The following is a 19,135-nucleotide window of genomic DNA, read 5'->3' on the forward strand; positions in this document are numbered from 1 at the left end:
GATTGTAGTGGGCCAATACTTCTTTTGAAGTGATTAGGCATTTACATTTCTGAAAGGCACGCTTACACTCATCACTCCATTTCCAAGTTACTCCAGTTTGCAGTAGGGCGCTCAGTGGGTGCAGAATTGTAGATAAATTCGGCAAGAACTTATGGTAGTAGTTCACCAACCCGAGGAACGACCTCAGTTGTGACACATTTTCCAGTGCTGGAGCCTTGACTACAGCCTCAATCTTGTCCGGCGACTTATGCAACCCTTCCTCATCAATCATGTGGCCACAATACGAGATTTGTCTCCTGAAGAACTCGCATTTGGGGCGGTTGGCTCGTAGCCCATATTCCTGTAATCTTGTGAGCACCTGCTCCAGGTTGGCAAGGTGTTCACTGTCATTTTCGCCAGTAACAAGGATGTCGTCCAAATAACACTGGGTCCCCGGGATCCCTTGCAGGACTTGTTCCATCGCCCTCTGCCAAATAGCCGGGGCTGTTGCTACCCCGAATACCAGTCGATTGTACTGGTAAAGGCCTTTGTGAGTGTTTATCGTGAGGTATTTCCTAGATGCTTCTTCCACCTCCATTTGTAGATACGCTTGGGCCAGATCAATCTTTGTAAAGCGTTTCCCTCCAGATAGTGAGGCGAAAATATCTTCTATCCGTGGAAGTGGATATTGTACTGTGTGCAGGACTGGGTTCACAGTTACCTTGAAGTCCCCACAGATGCGAACCTTCTTCGGTTCCCCAGGTGTGCTGCTCAATGATTTCTTCATTACAGGAACGATGGGTGTGGCCCACTCGCTCCAGTCCACCTTGGACAGCACACCCGAACGCTCCAGACTCTCCAGCTCTGCTTCAACGGCTGGGTGGATCGCGTAAGGTACCGGTCTGGCCTTAAAAAATTTTGGGTTTGCGTTACCTTCGATTTTTGTCGTTGCCGTTACTCCTTTTAGAGTCCCAAGTCCTTGTTGGAACACCTCTTTCGCGTCAGTTAGAATTTTTGACAGTCGTCCAGGTGTGACGTCATCATCCTTTTTATCAGTCACAGTTAGCGCCTGAGTGGAATGCCAATCCAATTGTATTTTTCGGATCCATTCCCGTCCCAATAGTGGTGGTCCTCAATCCGGTAGTATATATAGATACAGTTTCTGTGTTTCCTTGCCGTTGTATTCAACTGGCACCCTTATTTTTCCTCTGGGGTAGACTTTTTGCCCCGTGTATGTCTTCAATACAATGGACGTGTCCTTCAAGGGTATGTGTAAGAATAGCCGCTCATAGTCTCGTCGATTCATGACAGTTAGGGCTGATCCTGTATCCAATTCCATCTTTACTTGGGACCCTGCTATCATGAGGGTGATCCAAATGGTTCGGTGATCCTCCTTTGCGATCACGTTGTGTAACTTTAGACAACTTAATCTCCTGCTCCCGGAGTCATTATCACTCTCCTGATCTTCCGAACTACTGTCTGTCATTTTTTTTACTTTCTTGTACTTTTCCTTAGTAGTTCTTGTAGTGTTGGTTTTCTTTCCCGACCTGCAGACTCTTGCTATATGTCCCATTTTCCCGCATTGCCTGCATACTTTGTCCTTAAACCAGCAGTCCTTCTGAACATGGGTTGTTCTGCCGCAGCGATAGCACTTTTCTGCTCCATACGCCATTTCGTTAGTGCTGTATTCTTGTGGTTTCTGTTGTATTTCCGCAGCTCCCCGTGCTGCTGCTTCATAGGATACTGCCACGCTGAAAGCCTGTTCTAGCGTCAGGTCCTTTTCCGAAAGTAGTCGTTTCTGGGTTCCTTCACTCTGGAGCCCGCAGACAAACTTATCCCGTAAGGTGTCTGCCAGTCCTGCTCCGAACTGGCAGTGCTTCGATAACTTGCGTAGTTCCGTAAGATAGTCAGCATTGTTCTCATCTTTGTGCTGGTTTCTCATATGGAACTTGAATCTTTCTGCTATCAGCAGCGGTGTAGGGTTTAGGTGTTCCTGTAAGATATTAACAATCGCTTCAAAACTTTTCTCCATTGGTTTAGCTGGGGTAATTAAATTCCGCAATAGGTCGTACGTTCTCGCGCCCATCAAATTTAATAATACCAACGCCTTCTTTCCATTGGCCACCTCATTGGCATTGCAGTACACTTCAATTCTTTCCACATACGTGGTCCAGTCTTCTACCTCGTTGTCGAAAGCAGTGATACTGCCACTCTTCGGCATCTTGGGTGATTTAAAATGGCCCCTCCCGCGCTTTTTCTTCTTCCCCAATGTAATAAAATGGCGCCTCCCGCGCTTTTCCTTCTTCCCCTTGCTGCCACGCTGCCCCTAGCGTTCTACAGGGTAATGGCGGCGACCCGCGGCTTTGGCGCGTCTCACTTTTCCTTCCCCGCATTCTATCCTCTCCATGCCGGCCAGTTCTTGAGCACTGACCGCGCCCTGTGCGCTCCACCCTCTCTCTCTCTCTTCCTCCCGACGACGCTGCACGGCCCCTTTGCAGAGCCGCTCGATCGAGCCCGAGCCCGCCGCATTCTGGAAGGGTCAGCGCACTACCTGCTACCAGCACGACTTGCTGGAACACCTCGACTGGGGAGCCAGGCCCAGCTCTCTACAGCCTCCCCTGCAACTCTCCGATGGATCCCTGGGCGGTTGCCCGCGGTCGACGCCCGCCGTTCTGACTTCGACCTCCAAGAAGCTTCTCTTCAGGGAAAAGATCCCCGTGAGGTGATGCAGTACTGTAGGTGAGTTCAAACCTGCTCGTCGCCAGTGTAGTGTCTGGGTATCAATAATACTCAGACTGCAGGAGAACAATAAAACAGGTATTTACTGAACAGAGAGTAATTCAAGACTGAAATACAGAAGCCTGCTATGGCTTTATATACAGGGGTGGTCACTGCCGGTACTGCAGTATAGAATCAGTTCTTCTCTTAAAGGCACATACACAACAAGGACTTTAGGAGGAGGCTGAGTAGGACCATCCTCTTAGCACTTTTAGCTGGAAATGATGGCAAACAATACAGCCTTATCTCTTGAAGTGTCATGCTGGGCTCCATCATAGTTGAGGATGGGGATGTTAATGGAGCCTCTTCCTCCTGTTAGTTGTCTTGTTGTTAACTACCATTCACGACTGGATGTGGTAGGGCCACAGACCTTTGCTCTGATTCCTTGGTTGTGGGAGTGTTTTGCTCTGTCTATAGCCTGTGACTTTTGGAGTTTAGCATGCTGGTAGCCTTGTATAATAGCTTCACTCGGTTGATACCTCATTCTAAGCTACATCAGGTGCTGCTCCTGGTACACCCTTCTATACTAGTTTGGGTGCAAGATATATTGAAAGTTTATTTGTTTTATAAATTGTGAAATGGTAGTAGTGTACCTGTTCGTGCCCTTCTACATTGTCCATTGAACCAGGATTGGTATCTCAGCTTGAAGATAAGAACATAAGAACGTAAGAAATAGGAGCAGGAGTAGGCCATACAACCGCTCGAGCCTGCTCCACCATTCAATAAGATCATGGTTGATCTTCTACCTCAACTCCACTTTCCTGAACTATTCCCATATCCCTTGATTCCCTTAATATCCAAAAATCTATCAATCTCTCTCTATAATATACTCAACGACTGAGCCTCCATAGCCCTCTGGGGTAGAGAATTCCAGAGATTCACCACCCTCTGAGTGAAGAAATTTCTCATCTCAGTCCTAAATGGCTGACCCCTTATTCTGGGACTATGACCTATAGTTCTAGACTCCCCAGCCAGAGGAAACATCCTCTCAGCATTTACCCTATCAAACTCTCTAAGAATTTTATACGTTCCAATAAGACCACCTCTCATTCTTCCAAGCTCCAGGGAACTCTACTCAATCTGCCCTCATAGGACAGCCCTGTCATCCCAGGAATCAGTCTGGTGAACCTTCGTTGCACCCCCGCCAAGGCAAGTATATCCTTCCTTAGGTAAGGAGACCAAAACTGTACACAGTACTCCAGGTCCGGTATCGTCAAAGCCCTATATAATTGCCAAGACTTCCTTACTCTTATACTCAAACACCCTTGCAATATAGGCTAACATACCATTTGCCTTCCTAATTGCTTACTGTGCCTGCATGCTAACTTTCAGTGATTCATGTACAAGGATCCCCAATACCATCTGCATACCAACATTTACTAGTCTCTTACATTTTAAAAAATATTCTGCTTTTCCATTCTTCCTACCAAAGTGGATAATTCCACACTTCCCCATATTATACTTGATGCGCTATCAATTACTCAAAAGACTGAGGTTAAGCGAGTAACTAACAGGCTTTTATTAACAAGAGAATGAAGTTGTGCCTCGAGTGGTCGACCGGTCCAGAATGCAGAGGGACTGTGGAGCAGTCACCTTTATACCTGAACTCGTGGGAGGAGTCAGCCGAGGCATGTACAGACATGTACACAGTGGAATACAAACAGTGGTTTACCACATTCACCCCTTGTTTAAAAATGAGTCCGGCGGGGTGAAGTGTATTAAAAGTTAGTGTATTGGAGTCTCTCTGGAGGTCTTGTCTGCCGCTGTGATCGACGTGGCGACGGCAGGGGTAGTGAAGCTTCCGGTGTCGAGTCCCGCATAGGCTGGGGCACTGGTGTGTAGTTCTCATGGGTGTCGAGCAGGTCGCGGGGCCCAGGCGTGCCGTCTGCTGGAGCTGGATATTGGGTCATGGGGGGGGGTGGTAGTGGGTAGTGGGTTACTGCGGCCCCCGAGGGTGCGAGGTCTCGTATGGAGACTGTGTCCTCCCGCCCGTCCGGGTACGCAATGTAAGCATACTGGGGGTTGGCGTGGAGGAGGTCGACCCTCTCGACCAGGGGGTCCGTTTTATGGGTCCTCATGTGTCTTCTCAGTAGGACCGGCCCTGGGGACGTCAGCCATGGCAGTAGCGATGTCCCCGATGTGGACTTCCTTGGGAAGACAAACATTTTCTCATGAGGGGTGGCGTTAGTGGCAGTGCAGAGCAGCGACCGAATAGAGTGGAGCGCATCGGGGAGCACCTCCTGCCAGCGGGAGGTCGGAAGGCCCCTAGACTTTAAGGCTAGCAGGGCGGCCTTCCAAACTGTCACATTCTCTCTTTCCACCTGTCCGTTCCCCCGGGGGTTGTAACTGGTGGTCCTGCTTGTGGCAATACCCCTAGCGAGCAGGTACTGGCGGAGTTCGTCGCTCATAAACGATGAGCCCCGGTCGCTATGGATATAGCTGGGGAAACCGAACAGGGTGAAGAGGTCGTTCAGACATTTAATGACCGTGGCACTGGTCATGTCCGGGCAGGGGATGGCGAACGGGAAACGGGAGTACTCATCAATAATGTTGAGGAAGTACACATTGCGGTCGGAGGAGGGGAGAGGCCCTTTAAAATCAACGCTCAGGCGCTCGAAGGGGCGAGTGGCTTTTATCAGGTGAGCCCTGTCTGGTCTATAGAAGTGCGGTTTGCACTCAGCGCAGACTTGGCAGTTCCTGGTCATGGTCCTGACCTCCTCAATGGAGTAAGGCAGGTTGCGGGCCTTGATGAAGTGGAAGAACCTAGTGACCCCCGGGTGGCAGAGGTCATTGTGGAGGGCCCGCAGTCTATCGATCTGCGTGCTGGCGCAGGTGCCACGCGATAGAGCATCCGGGGGTTCATTGAGCTTCCCGGGCCGGTACAAGATCTCGTAATTGTAGGTGGAAAGTTCGATTCTCCACCTCAAGATCTTGTCGTTTTTGATTTTGCCCCTCTGCTTGTTGTTAAACATAAAAGCAACTGAACGCTGGTCACTGAGCAGGGTAAATCGTTTTCCGGCCAGGTAGTGCCTCCAATGACGCACAGCCTCCACAATAGCCTGGGCCTCCTTCTCAACAGCGGAGTGTCTGGTCTCCGGGCCCTGGAGGGTTCGTGAAAAGAAGGCCACGGGTCTCCCCGCCTGATTAAGGGTAGCGGCCAGGGCAAAGTCAGACGCGTCGCTTTCCACCTGGAAGGGGATGGATTCGTCCACTGCGTGCATGGTGGCTTTGGCAATGTCTTCCTTGATACGGTGGAAGGCTAAGCGGGCCTCTGCCGTCACGGGAAAAGAGGTGGACTTGATCAGCAGACGGGCCTTGTCCGCATAGTAGGGGACCCACTGGGCATAATAGGAGAAAGACCCTAGGCACCTCTTCAGGGCCTTGAGGCAGTGGGGCGGTGGGAGTTCCATAGGGGGACGCATCCGGTCGGGGTCGGGACCGATGACTCCGTGTTCCACAACACAGCCAAGGATGGCGAGGCGGGTTGTGCAGAATATGCACTTCTCCTTGTTATACGTCAGGTTCAGGAGTTGGGCGGTGCAGAGGAATTTTTCGAGGTTTGCGTCATGGTCCTGCAAGTCATGGCCGCAGATGGTCACATTGTCCAGATATGGGAAAGTGGCCTGCAACGCATTTTGATCGACCATCCGATCCATCTCCCTTTGGAAGACGGAGACCCCGTTGGTGACGCCGAAGGGAAACCTAAGGAAGTGGTAGAGGCGGCCGTTTGCCTCAAAGGCAGTATGCTGGCGGTCCTCAGGGCGGATAGGGAGCTGGTGGTACGCTGATTTCAGGTCAATGGTCGAGAAGACGCGGTACTGCATGATCTGGTTGACCATATCAGCTATGCGGGGGAGTGGGTAAGCATCCAGCAGGGTGTAGCGATTTATTGTCTGGCTGTAGTCGATGACCAGGCGCTGCTTCTCGCCGGTCTTAACGACCACAACCTGGGCTCGCCAGGGGCTGGTGCTGCCCTCAATAATCCCCTCCTTCAGGAGCCGCTCCACTTCGGTTTTAATGAACACCCTGTCCCCGGCACTGTATCGCCTGCTCTTTGTGGCGATGGGCTTACAGTTGGGGGTGAGGTTAGCAAACAGTGGGGGAGGGGTGACTCTGAGTGTGGAGAGGTTGCACCTGGTGCGCGGCGGGCAATTTTGAAGCAGCTGGCTGCGGACTGTGAGTGGGGGGAGGGGTCCACCGTACGCCATCGTAACACTTTTAAGGTGGCACTTAAAATCTAACCCCAGTAGAACGGCAGCGCAGAGGTGGGGCAGGACCAGAAGTTTAAAATTATCGTACACAGTCCCGTCTACTAAGAGTGTCACCACGCAGTAACCGCCAATGTCCGCCGACTGGGACTCGGAGGCCATAGAAATCCGCTGGTGCGCAGGCAGGACTGGGAGAGAGCAACGCCGCACCGTGTCGGCGTGGATGAAGCTCTCCGTGCTCCCAGAGTCAAAAAGGCAGATTGTTTCGTGACCATTTACCTTAATGTCCATTGTGGACCGGGCCAGTTGGTGCGGTCTCGCTTGGTCCAGCGTAACGGAGGCCAGAGTAGGGGTCGGTGTGTCGCTGCGGGTATCAGATGAGGCGGTGTTGGGGGCCTGCTGCATCCCGGCTGTCGTCCAAGATGGCGGCGTCCATGATCCCCATGTGGCTGGAGGCGTCCAAAATGGCTGCTGTTCCGGTGGTTCGCACATGGCTGGGGAGGCCCAAGATGGCGGCCCGCACAGCCCACACGTGGCGCTGCTGGGATTCGGGGTGGCTTTGGCTCTGCAGACGCTGGCGTAGTGTCCCTTCTTCCCGCAGCCCGAGCATATCGCATTTTTCGCTGGGCAGCGCGCTCTGGGGTGTTTGGCCTGGCCACAGAAGTAGCATTTCTGGCCTTGGGACACTGCTGTCTGGCCTTGGGGCACTGCTGCGGTAGTTGGGCCGTTGCTGGGATGTGGCTGGGGTGGCACGGCGCTATGAGACGGTCCTACCGTGTCCCAGGCTGTCGTTCCCCGCGGCATCCACGGTGCAGAGGAGTAGGCATCCATGCCCCGGTAGGCTGCGTCCAATGATAGTGCGAGTTCAGAGGCCTTGTTGAGGTCGAGGTCACTCTGCTCCAACAGTCGCTGTCGGGTGTAATTGGACCTGTGGCCCGCTACAAAAGCGTCCCGGATAAGTTCCTCTGTGTACACGGCGGCCTTTACATCCTTACAGCCACAGGCCCGGCCAAGCACAGACAGTGCCTGAAGGTATTCCTCGGTCGATTCCCCAGGTTGTTGTTTACGACTCCCCAGGAGGTGCCTGGCGTACACCTCGTTCACTGGGCGCGTGTACTGGTCCTTGAGGAGCTTGATAGCATCCGCGTATGAGGTCGCGTCCTGGATGACCGAGTACGCTCGGTGGTTCACTTTGGAGGTCAGGACATCCAGTTTGTCCTCGTCCGATTTGACCGTTGCAGCGGAGGTGATCAGGAATTTTTCAAAGCACCTAAGCCAGTGAGTAAACTTGGTGGATGCGTCCGCCTCCCGGTGGTCTAAGTCCAGGCATGCTGGTGTGAGGATCTTCTCCATTATAAAAATCTTGTTAATAAAATTGATGCGCTATCAATTACTCAAAAGACTGAGGTTAAGCGAGTAACTAACAGGCTTTTATTAACAAGAGAATGAAGTTGTGCCTCGAGTGGTCGACCAGTCCAGAATGCAGAGGGACTGTGGAGCAGTCACCTTTATACCTGGACTCGTGGGAGGAGTCAGCCGAGGCATGTACAGACATGTACACAGTGGAATACAAACAGTGGTTACCATAATACTCCATCTGCCACCTTCTTGCCCAATCACTTAACTGGTCTATATCCCTTTGCAGTCTCGTTGCGACCTTCTCACAGCTTACTTTTCCTCCTAGCTTTGTATCGTCAGCAAACTTGGATACATCACACTCAGTTCCCTCATCTCAGTCATTGATATAGATTGTAAATAGCTGAGGCCCAAGCACAGATCCTTACGCCACTCCATTGGTTACACCCTGCCATCCCAAAACTGACCTGTTTATTCCGGCTCTCTGTTTTCTGTCCATTAACCAATCCTCAATCCATGCTAATATTTTACCCCAATCCCATGAGCCCTAATCCTGTGTAACAACCTCTTGTGTGGCACCTTATCGAATACCTTCTGAAAATCCAAATATACTACATCCACTGGTTCTTCATTATCTACCTTGCTAGTTACAACCTCAAAAAACTCTAATAGATTTGTCAAACACGATTTCCCTTTCATAAAACCATGTAGGTTCTGCCTAATCCTATTGTGATTTTCCAAGTGTCCTGTTACCACATCCTTAATTATAGATTCTCGCATTTTCCCTACTACTGATGCCAGGCTAACTGGCCTATAGTTCCTTGTTTTCTCTTTCTCTTCTTTCTTGAACAGCGGGGTTACATTTGCTACCTTCCAATACACAGGAACTGTTCTAGAATCTAAGGAATTCTGAAAGATCACAACCAGTGCATCCACTATCTCTGCAGCCACCTCTTTTAAAACCCTACAGTGTAGGCCATCAGGTCCAGGGGGTTTGTCGGCTTTTAGTCCCTTTAATTTCTCCAGTACTTTTTCTTTACTAATATTAATCACTTTAAGTTTCTCACTCTCATTAGACTCTTGGTTCCCCACAATTTCCGGTATGTTCTTTGTGTCTTCTACTGTGAAGACAGCCACAAAATATTTGTTTAACGTTTCTGCCATTTCTTTATTTCCCATTATAATTTCTTCTTAATGCCTCTAAGGGACCCATGTTTATTTTCGCTAATCTCTTCCTTTTTACATACTTGTAAAAGCTCTTAGAATCTGTTTTTATATTTCTTGCTAGTTTACTCTCATTCTATATTCTCCCTCTGAAACAATTTCTTGCTCATCCTTTGCTGATTTTTAAAACTCTCCCAATCCTCAGCCTTATGACTCTTTTTAGCAACATTGTAAGCCTTTTCTTTTAATCTAATACTAGCCTTAAATTCTCTAGTTAGCCATGGCTGTGCCACTTTTCCAGTGGAGTTTTTATCCCTCAAGAGAATGTATATTCATTGAGAATTATGAATTATTTCTTCAAATAGTTGCCATTGCTTATCTACCATTATATCTTTTAACCTAATTTCCCAAACAAACTCAACCAACTTGCCCCTCATACCTCCGTAATTGACTTTGTTTTGGACTTAACCACATCACTCTCAAACTTAATATAAAATTCTATCATATTATGATCACTCTGCCCCGAGGATCCTTTATTATAAGATTACTCATTAATCCTGTCTCATTACACAATATTAGATCTAAACTAGCATGTTCCCTAGTTGGTTCATTGACATATTGTTCTAGAAACCTGTCTCAAATGCATTCTATGAACTCGTCCTCCAAGCTACTTTTGCTAATTTAGTTTGCCCAGTCTATATGAAGATTAAAGCCCCCCAGGAATATTGCATTACCATTGGTACATGCTGCTCTGATTTCCTGATTTACCCTATGCCCGACACTATGATTACTGTTAGGGGGTCTATAAACTACTCCCACCAGTGCTTTCTGCCCTTTGTTATTTCTTAGCTCCACCCATACAGATTCTACATCTTGATTTTGTGGGCTAAGATCCTTTCCCCTACTGCCTTTATCTCATCCTTAATAACTGAAGAGTGAGGGATGTGCCAGGCCATGAGGTTGCAGATTGTGGTGGTATATAATTCTGCTGCTGAAAGCCCATAGTGCCTCATGCATGTCCATTTCTGGTCTACTAGATCTGACCTTATCCTGCCCAACAAAGCACAGTGGTAGTGCCATGCAACACGATGGTGGACATCCTCATTGTGGAGATGGGATTTCACAATGACCTGTGTGGTGACCACTCCTATTAATGCTATCATAGATAGATGTGTGCAGCAGGTAGAATCATAGAATCATAGAATGATTACAGCACAGAAGAAGGCCATTCAGCCCGTCGAACCCGTTCCAGCTCTCTGCAAGAGCACTTCAGCCACTCCCACTCCCCTGTCTTTTCCCCATAGCCCTGAAATTATTTTCCTTCAGGTACTTATCCAACTCCCTTTTGAAAGCCATGATTGAGTCTGTCTCCACCACCCTCTCAGGCAGTGCATTCCAGATCCTAACCACACGCTGAGTAAAAAAGCTTTTCCTCTTATCACCTTTGGTTCTTCTTCCAATCACCTTAAATCTGTGTCCTCTGGTTCTTGACCCTTCTGCCAATGGGAACAGTTTCTCTTTATCTACTCTGTCCAGACCTCTGATTTTGAACACCTCTATCAAATCTCCTCTCAATCTTCTCTGCTCTAAGAAGTACAACCCCACCTTCTCCAGTCTATCCACGTAACTGAAGTCCCTCATCCCTGGAATCATTCTCGTAAATCTTTTCTGCACTTTCTCTAAGACCTTCACATCCTTCCTAAAGTGCGGTGCTCAGAATTGGACACAATGCTCCAGTTAAGGCCGAACCAGTGTTTTATAAAGGTTCATCATAATTTCCATGCTTTTGTACTTTATACCTCTATCCATGAAGCCCAGGATTCCGTAAGCTTTTTTAACTGCTTTCTCAACCTGCCCTGCCACCTTCAATGAGGTAGGTTGGTGAGGACGAGATCAAGTAGGTTATTTACTCGTGTTGTTTCTCTTACCATCTGATTCAAGCCTAGTCTGGCAGCTAGTTAGTCAGTTAGTACTTGGCCAGCTTACTATTAATGAGCCACTTTTAGTAGAGGACATTAAATTATTCCAATCAAGAGTACATTTTATGCCTTCACTTCCCTCAGAGCTTCCTCTAAGTAATGTTCAACATAGAGTAGTACTGAATCATCTGTTGGAGGGGTGGATGGGGGGCAGTAGGTGATGATCAGGAAGAAATTTCCTTGACCTTGCTTGACCTGAAGCCGTGAGACTTCATGGGGCCTGGAGTCAATGTTGAGGACTCCTAGAACCACTTCCACCCAACTATATACCACTCCACCGTCCAGGGCATGCACATGAAATTGGCATTAGGCCGTTGCATATGTAAATCGGGGCCTAATGCTTGTTTCAGGCTCCTTTCCCAAATTGGACTGCGAATGATTGCAGCATGCGCCGTGCATGCTATGATCAGTTTCATCAGGTGCTCAACAGCCAAACTAGTGACCTTTAAAGATACCACTGGAGGCTGCCACCCAAAAGGTAAATTGAATCTTTTTACTTACCTAATTGTGGAGCAGGAGTGTTCCTCCTGGCTCCACATTAAAACGTGGGCCATTGCCGACCACCACTTTCCCCCCTCCTGGATTACCTCCCTAGGACAGAGGAAAGGGAAACAAGGATAAAAGCAAAAGATAGGAAGGAGAAAAACAAAAGTGGCAGTCAGAGAAATCAACGGTTTAAATCAGACATGGCCACAGTAAATAATAATTCTAATAGGTCTAAGAGCGTTAAAAAAACAAGCCTGAAGGCTTTGTGTCTTAATGCGAGGAGCATTTGTAATAAGGTGGATGAATTGGCTGCGCAAATAGAAGTAAACAAATATGATTTGGTTGGGATTACGGAAACGTGGCTCAAGGAAGGCCAGGACTGGGAACTCAACATCCAGGGGTATTCGATATTCAGGAAAGATAGGCGAAAAGGAAAGGGAGGTGGGGTAGCATTACTGGTTAAAGAAGGGATTAACACAATTGTAATGAAGGATATTAGCTCTGATGAGGTGGAATCTGTATGGGTAGAATTGAGAAATACTAAGGGGAAAAAAACGTTAGTGGGAGTGGTTTATAAACCCCCAAACAGTAAGGCGAAGGTTGGGGATGGCATTAAAAGAGAAATTAAAGAAGCGTGCAATAAGGGCACAGCAGTCATCATGGGTGACTTTAATCTACATATAGATTGGGCCAACCAAATGAGTAACAATACTGTGGAGGAGGAATTCCTGGAGTGTTTACGGGATGGTTTCCTGGACCAATATGTCGAGGAACCAACCAGAGATCAGGCCATCTTAGACTGGGTATTATGTAACGAGAAAGGATTAATTAGCAATCTTGTTGTAAGAGGGCCCTTGGGTCGGAGCGATCATAATATGATTGAATTCTTCATTAAGATGGAGAATGAAGTAGTTGACTCGGAGACTAGGGTCCTCAATTTAAATAAAGGAAACTATGATGGTCTGAGGAGCGAGTTGGGTAGGATTGATTGGGGAATGGCACTCAAAGGATTGACGGTGGATAGGCAATGGCAAACATTCAAAGACCGAATGGATGAACTACAGAATTTGTTCATCCCAGTTTGGCATAAAAATAAAACAAAAAAGGTGACCCAACCGTGGCTAACAAGGGAAATTAGGGATAGCATAAGGTCCAAGGAGAGGGCATATAAATTGGCCAGAAAAAGCAATAATCCTGAGGATTGGGAGCGGTTTAGGATTCAACAAAGGAGGACAAAGGGATTAATTAAGAAAGGGAAAATAGAATATGAGAGTAAGCTTGCAGAGAACATAAAAACTGACTGTAAAAGCTTTTATAGATATGTGAAGAGAAAACGATTGGTGAAGTCAAGCGTAGGTCCCTTGCAGTCAGAATCGGGGGAATTTATAATGGGGAACAAAGAAATGGCAGACCAACTAAATACATATTTTGGTTCTGTCTTCACAAAGGAGGACACAAATAACCTCCCAGAGATGCCGGGGAACATAGGGTCTGATGAAAGGGTGGAACTGAAAGAAATCAGTATTTGTAGGGAAATGGTGCTAGGAAAATTGATGGGACTGAAGGCCGATAAATCCCCAGGGCCTGATAATCTACATCCCAGGGTACTTAAGGAAGTGGCCCTAGAAATAGTAGATGCATTGCTGGTCATCTTCCAGAACTCGATAGACTCTGGAATGGTACCCATGGATTGGCGGGTAGCTAATGTTACCCCACTATTCAAAAAAGGTGGTAGAGAAAAGGCGGGGAATTATAGACCGGTAAGCTTGACATCGGTAGTGGAGAAAATGCTAGAGTCCATTATAAAAGATGTAATAGCAGAGCACTTGGAAAGCATTGACTGGTTCGGACAAAGTCAACAAGGATTTACAAAAGGTAAATCATGCTTGACTAATCTACTGGAATTTTTTGAGGATGTAACTGGTAAAATAGATAAGGGAGAACCAGTGGATGTGGTGTATTTGGACTTTCAGAAGGCTTTCGATAAGGTCCCGCATAAGAGATTAGCGTGCAAAATTAAGGCACATGGGATTGGGGGCAAGGTATTGACTTGGATAGAGAACTGGTTGGCGGACAGAAAGCAAAGAGTTGGAATAAACGGGTCGTTTTCCGAGTGGCAGGCAGTGACTATTGGGGTACCGCAAGGATCGGTCCTAGGACCCCAGCTGTTCACAATATATATTAATGATCTGGACGAGGGAATTGGATGTAATATCTCCAAATTTGCAGACGACACAAAACTGGGGGGGAGGGTATGCTGTGATGAGAATGTCATGAAACTCCAGCACAATTTGGACAGGTTGGGTGATTGGGCAGAAGCATGGCAAATGCACTATAATGTGGATAAATGTGAGGTTATCCACTTTGGTGGCAAAAACAGGAAGGCAGATTATTATTTGAATGGTAATAGATTGGGAGAAGGGGAAGTGCAAAGAGACCTGGGTGTTCTTGTACACCAGTCGCTGAAGGTAAGCATGCAGGTGCAGCAGGCGGTTAAGAAGGCAAATGGTATGTTGGCCTTCGTAGCAAGAGGGTTCGAGTACAAGAACAAGGATGTCTTGCTGCAGTTGTACAGGGCCTTGGTGAGACCACACCTTGAGTATTGTGTGCAGTTTTGGTCGCCTTACCTGAGGTAGGACGTTCTTGCCATGGAAGGAGTGCAACGAAGATTCACCAGGCTGATACCTGGGATGGCAGGAATGACGTATGAGGAGAGATTGTGTCGATTGGGCTTATACTCACTGGAGTTTAGAAGATTGAGAGGGCAGCACAGTGGCATAGTGGTTAGCACTGTTACCTCACAGCGCCAGGGACCCGGGTTCGAATCCGGCCTCGGGCGACTGTCTGTGTGGAGTTTGCACATTCTCCCCGTGTTTGCGTGGGTTTCCTCCGGGTGCTCCGGTTTCCTCCCACAGTCCAAAGATGTGCGAGCTAGGTTGATTGGCTATGATAAATTGACCCTTAGTGTTAGGGGGATTAAATACGTGGGATTACGGGGATAGGGTGGGATATGTGTTGGTGTAGGGGTTACGGGGATCGGGTGGGATATGTGTCGGTGCAGGCTCGATGGGCCAAAATGGCCTCTATCTGCACTGTGGGGTTTCTGTGATTCTGTGATTCTGTGAAACCTATAAAATTCTGTCAGGCCTGGACAGACTAGATGCAGGAAGGATGTTTCTGATGGCCGGGGAGTCCAGAACCAGGGGTCATAGTCTAAGGATAAGGGGTAAGCCATTTAGGACTGAAATGAGGAGGAATTTCTTCACCCGGAGAGTGGTGAACCTGTGGAATTCTCTGCCACAGAGGGCGGTGGAGGCCAGTTCATTAAGTATATTCAAGAAAGAGTTGGATATATTTCTTAAGGCTAAAGGGATCAAGGGATATGGGGAGAAGGCAGGGACCAGGTACTGAATTTGGATGATCAGCCATGATCTCATTGAATGGCGGAGCAGGCTCGAAGGGCCAAATGGCCTACTCCTGCTCCTATGTATCTATGTATCTATTTACAGAAAATTCTAAGGCCCTCAGCCCGCAATCTTGCTGCCACCGCCCCCCACCCCCCCACTCCCCACCACAACCATTGAGCTGCCCCTGATGCCATGAAAAATGCCCGCTGCTCGCTGGTACTATCCTAATGAGACCGGCAGACCAATTTATTGTAGTCTTGCCACCAGTTTCATTAGGCTACACCGGGATCGTGCCCCGATTCAGACGCATTACAATTTCTAGGTCACGACTTCTTGGGAGTCAGCCACTTTGTTTGCCTTTTGGACTTTTTTTTCATAATGAATAAAATGAAGACTGTAAGATATATTAAAAGTGAATTTGTTTTATAAATTGTGAAGTGGTAGTGGTTTTCATATTCAATGGGCTTTGATGGTGCATTTGTCTTTTGTATGGCATGAACTTCATTGCGTTGGTTGTGCTTGTGTATCAGCTAAAAGAGTAGCACTGGTAGATGATTGCTTAACCAATTGACAATCTGCTAAGCAAACAGATACCTGCTTTCATATCTGTGACTTACCCTGATGTACCTGCATCAATGCTAGGAGTCTCCTTTCCTGGAGTCACTCGCCTTGTTGGTGAGGCCACTGTCACTTGTGCAGGGCTACATGCTGGGACAGAGCTGCTGCTGACATTATTACCAACTGGTTATACTTGTGCTGCTCCACTAAAAAGAATTGTTGTGGGTCATCGTGCACACTGATCTGTCTCAGCATGGTTACCTGTAACTTCTTTCCAAATAAGTTGAAGCCGGACATAACTTCATCTTGGAGTTTGAACTCCAAAGCCTTAAAAGCAGTTTTAACAACATTCAGAAATGCTCCAACTGTAATTATGGCCTCCATAAGCAAGGTCTCCTCTGCAAGAAGCAATAGCGTTGCCATAAGCAGACTGTAGTGCAAACAACCCTTACTCAATAACAGCACATGTTGAGATGCTGGACTCCTCCAGACAACTGAGACTTCTTCCCAGCATAGTCTGCAGGAAGGCAAGTAACTCCTCAAGATGGGCCTGGGATTGTATCATTCTCCATGTAAAAGCAAGACCACTAAGGATAGTGTCACTCATGCAACTCAGGAGAGGCACACAGAATGCTGTCCCTCTGCCCTATACCAGCCATCCTCTCATTAACCCTTTCTTCACCAGTAATTCACCTTCTACTTCTTCCTCAACATCATTATCAAAATCTCCCACAGTGCATATCTATTCTACTATCTGTTTCAAATGGCTTTGGTGGCAATTGGTGATACGAGTTGCTGCTGCACATGAGGTTGACTGTGTTCTCTATGCTCTGTGCAGGGAATAGGTAGTACATTATAGAGTTGAATTTCTGTGGGAGGTTTTCCAATCAACTACTACAACTTTAGCGGGAGATCCGCAGAAATCCCATGGTTTCAGGTCAAACATGGTCAAAGAAACCTCTTTTTGATCACCACCCTCAACTGATGAATTATCAGCCTCTGTACACACCATTATGTGCTTATACATGATCACTGTGTGCGGACATATCAAAACAATGTATTGTGTAAATCATAGAATGTCTGAATAATATGGTACAAACCACAAGTTCAGTGATAGCATTCATGACCAAGCTTTGTGCTCTTCTTTAAGTCATGTAACATCTTCTGGACCTCCTAGCGGATCCCTAGAGTCATCCTTAGATTTTCCTACATTACAACTGTAACTACACTTCAAAAAGTACTTCATTGACTGTAAAGCACTTTGGGACATCCTGAGGTCGTGAAAGGCACCATATAAATGCAAGTCTTTCTTTCGTGATACCTCATTGCCTTTATTCATGAGTCCCTGACACACTGGTTGCCTTTTTTTGGATTGTTGAATGATGATCTCTCCCACTCTGCTTACGTCACTTCATTACAGCACGTATCAGTTTATCCAGGGCCTGGTCTGTAATAAACTTTTTCCAATTCTCATTGAGACATTTTTCAAGAATATTGTTTACTGCACAGCTGCATTAATACATTTTCCAACATTTAATCAGTTAGGTGGCTGATTAGATATTTGAAAAGCACTTAAGGTGTATTATTTTAAGGGTGGCATGATTGCTTATTTCCTTCTCATTTTTACTAATTAGTTTTCTCAGAGATCACAAATTTATAAATTGTACCTTCCTACAATTTTGTTTGCTAGTCATGAAGTTTGATTAAAAACAAGATTTCTTCCATTTTTCTGTACCAAGCAAATATGACACCAGGGTTTACTAAACAATAAATGTATCAGCTAAAATTATATCCTAGAGGTATAAGACACCTTACATTCCGTAGATATTATATATATATATATATATAGAGAGAGAGAGAGAGAGAGAGAGCATAGTTTCTCAAGTTGAAATTAAACATTTGGAAGCTTAGGGAGAGGAAATACATAATTGCCAATAAAGAGAACATTTTAGTTTTTACAGTGCTTAATTTATGTAGACACGTTCAATTAAATAAGAGCACTATATACGGTATTAATAACACACTGCATTGTGTTTTTCCTTCTTCCTGTTTATATGATTAAAATGACTCTAGTCCAAATCAGACCTATTAAGAAAAAATAGTGATGTGTAGATTAGTAAGATTGTACAGAAATATAGGAAGAATTCCTGAAAAGCAGGGAGCCTTGAAACTTCTAAAAAAGATCAAGACCTACTCTTTTAAAATGAAGTAAGTGTGAATCATGCGTTCTGTATGTGTACGTAGAACAACTGACCTTGACTGAGAGGTGATGATGGCAATTCCATTGGATGACTTCATGCTGGAACCAGTAGCCAATTAGGAATCGTAACACAAGGATAATAAATTAAAATCAGTAAAATATTTACTTCATAAGTGAAGTGCTGACTTCATTTGTTTTGTTCATTCTTATTGTCTGCTCGTTACTTCATCATTGTTAAATATCTTTTCTTCCAATGTAAATTCAGCATTTTCAGTCCTGCTGAAAATTATATAAGCACAATACAATAGAGTTTATTTGTAGAGACACACATTTCTTTTTATGACTGTAGCATTTCTTTTATCAATCTTGCTTTTTCATGCTAACATGACATAACCTTGCATTCAGTGAAGGTTGGTACAAATGACCAGAACTACAGTTATGTCTTATTCTGTCTATTTAGGAAAGAAGGTCACTGGGGTGAAATGAGCTCACTGTGCTAATGAATCTCAACCATTCATCCAAAAGAATTCTGTAACAAAAAAAAATCATGGAGAACTTTCAATCATTATTGTAAAAAAAAATTACTCTTTGCTCAGATTTTTCCTTCGCGAGTTATATTCAAGTGTTTAAGAAAAGTTAATGACTATAATGGATTGTCTCTCAAACTTTATATATACATTTTCTCACATGAAAGAGACTTATACGCAATGCTTAATGAATGGTGCAGCTATCTGTTCCCTTTCCGCAGTATATTACCATTTGACTCTCTTCAACATGGAGGTCAACCCTGGGAATTATTTATTTGTTGTCTGTTCTCAGTTTTAGTCCCGCCACCTGCAATCTGTCAAGTTGTCGTAAATTTGCTTGTAATTAATGGGACTGCAACTGCAATATATAGTGCATTCAAATAATCACAGACAATTTTTGAGGAGGACTACAAACAATCTGACAGGCTGAGCTGGCTCAGTTCAAAAATATGAGGAATGTCTGAAGTGTGATCAAACAAGCTTGCGTGGATTC

This window comes from Somniosus microcephalus, chromosome 11 (genome assembly GCF_052327205.1).
Source record: "Somniosus microcephalus isolate GS21.2 chromosome 11, FLI_Smic_1.0, whole genome shotgun sequence".
NCBI lineage: Eukaryota > Metazoa > Chordata > Chondrichthyes > Squaliformes > Somniosidae > Somniosus > Somniosus microcephalus.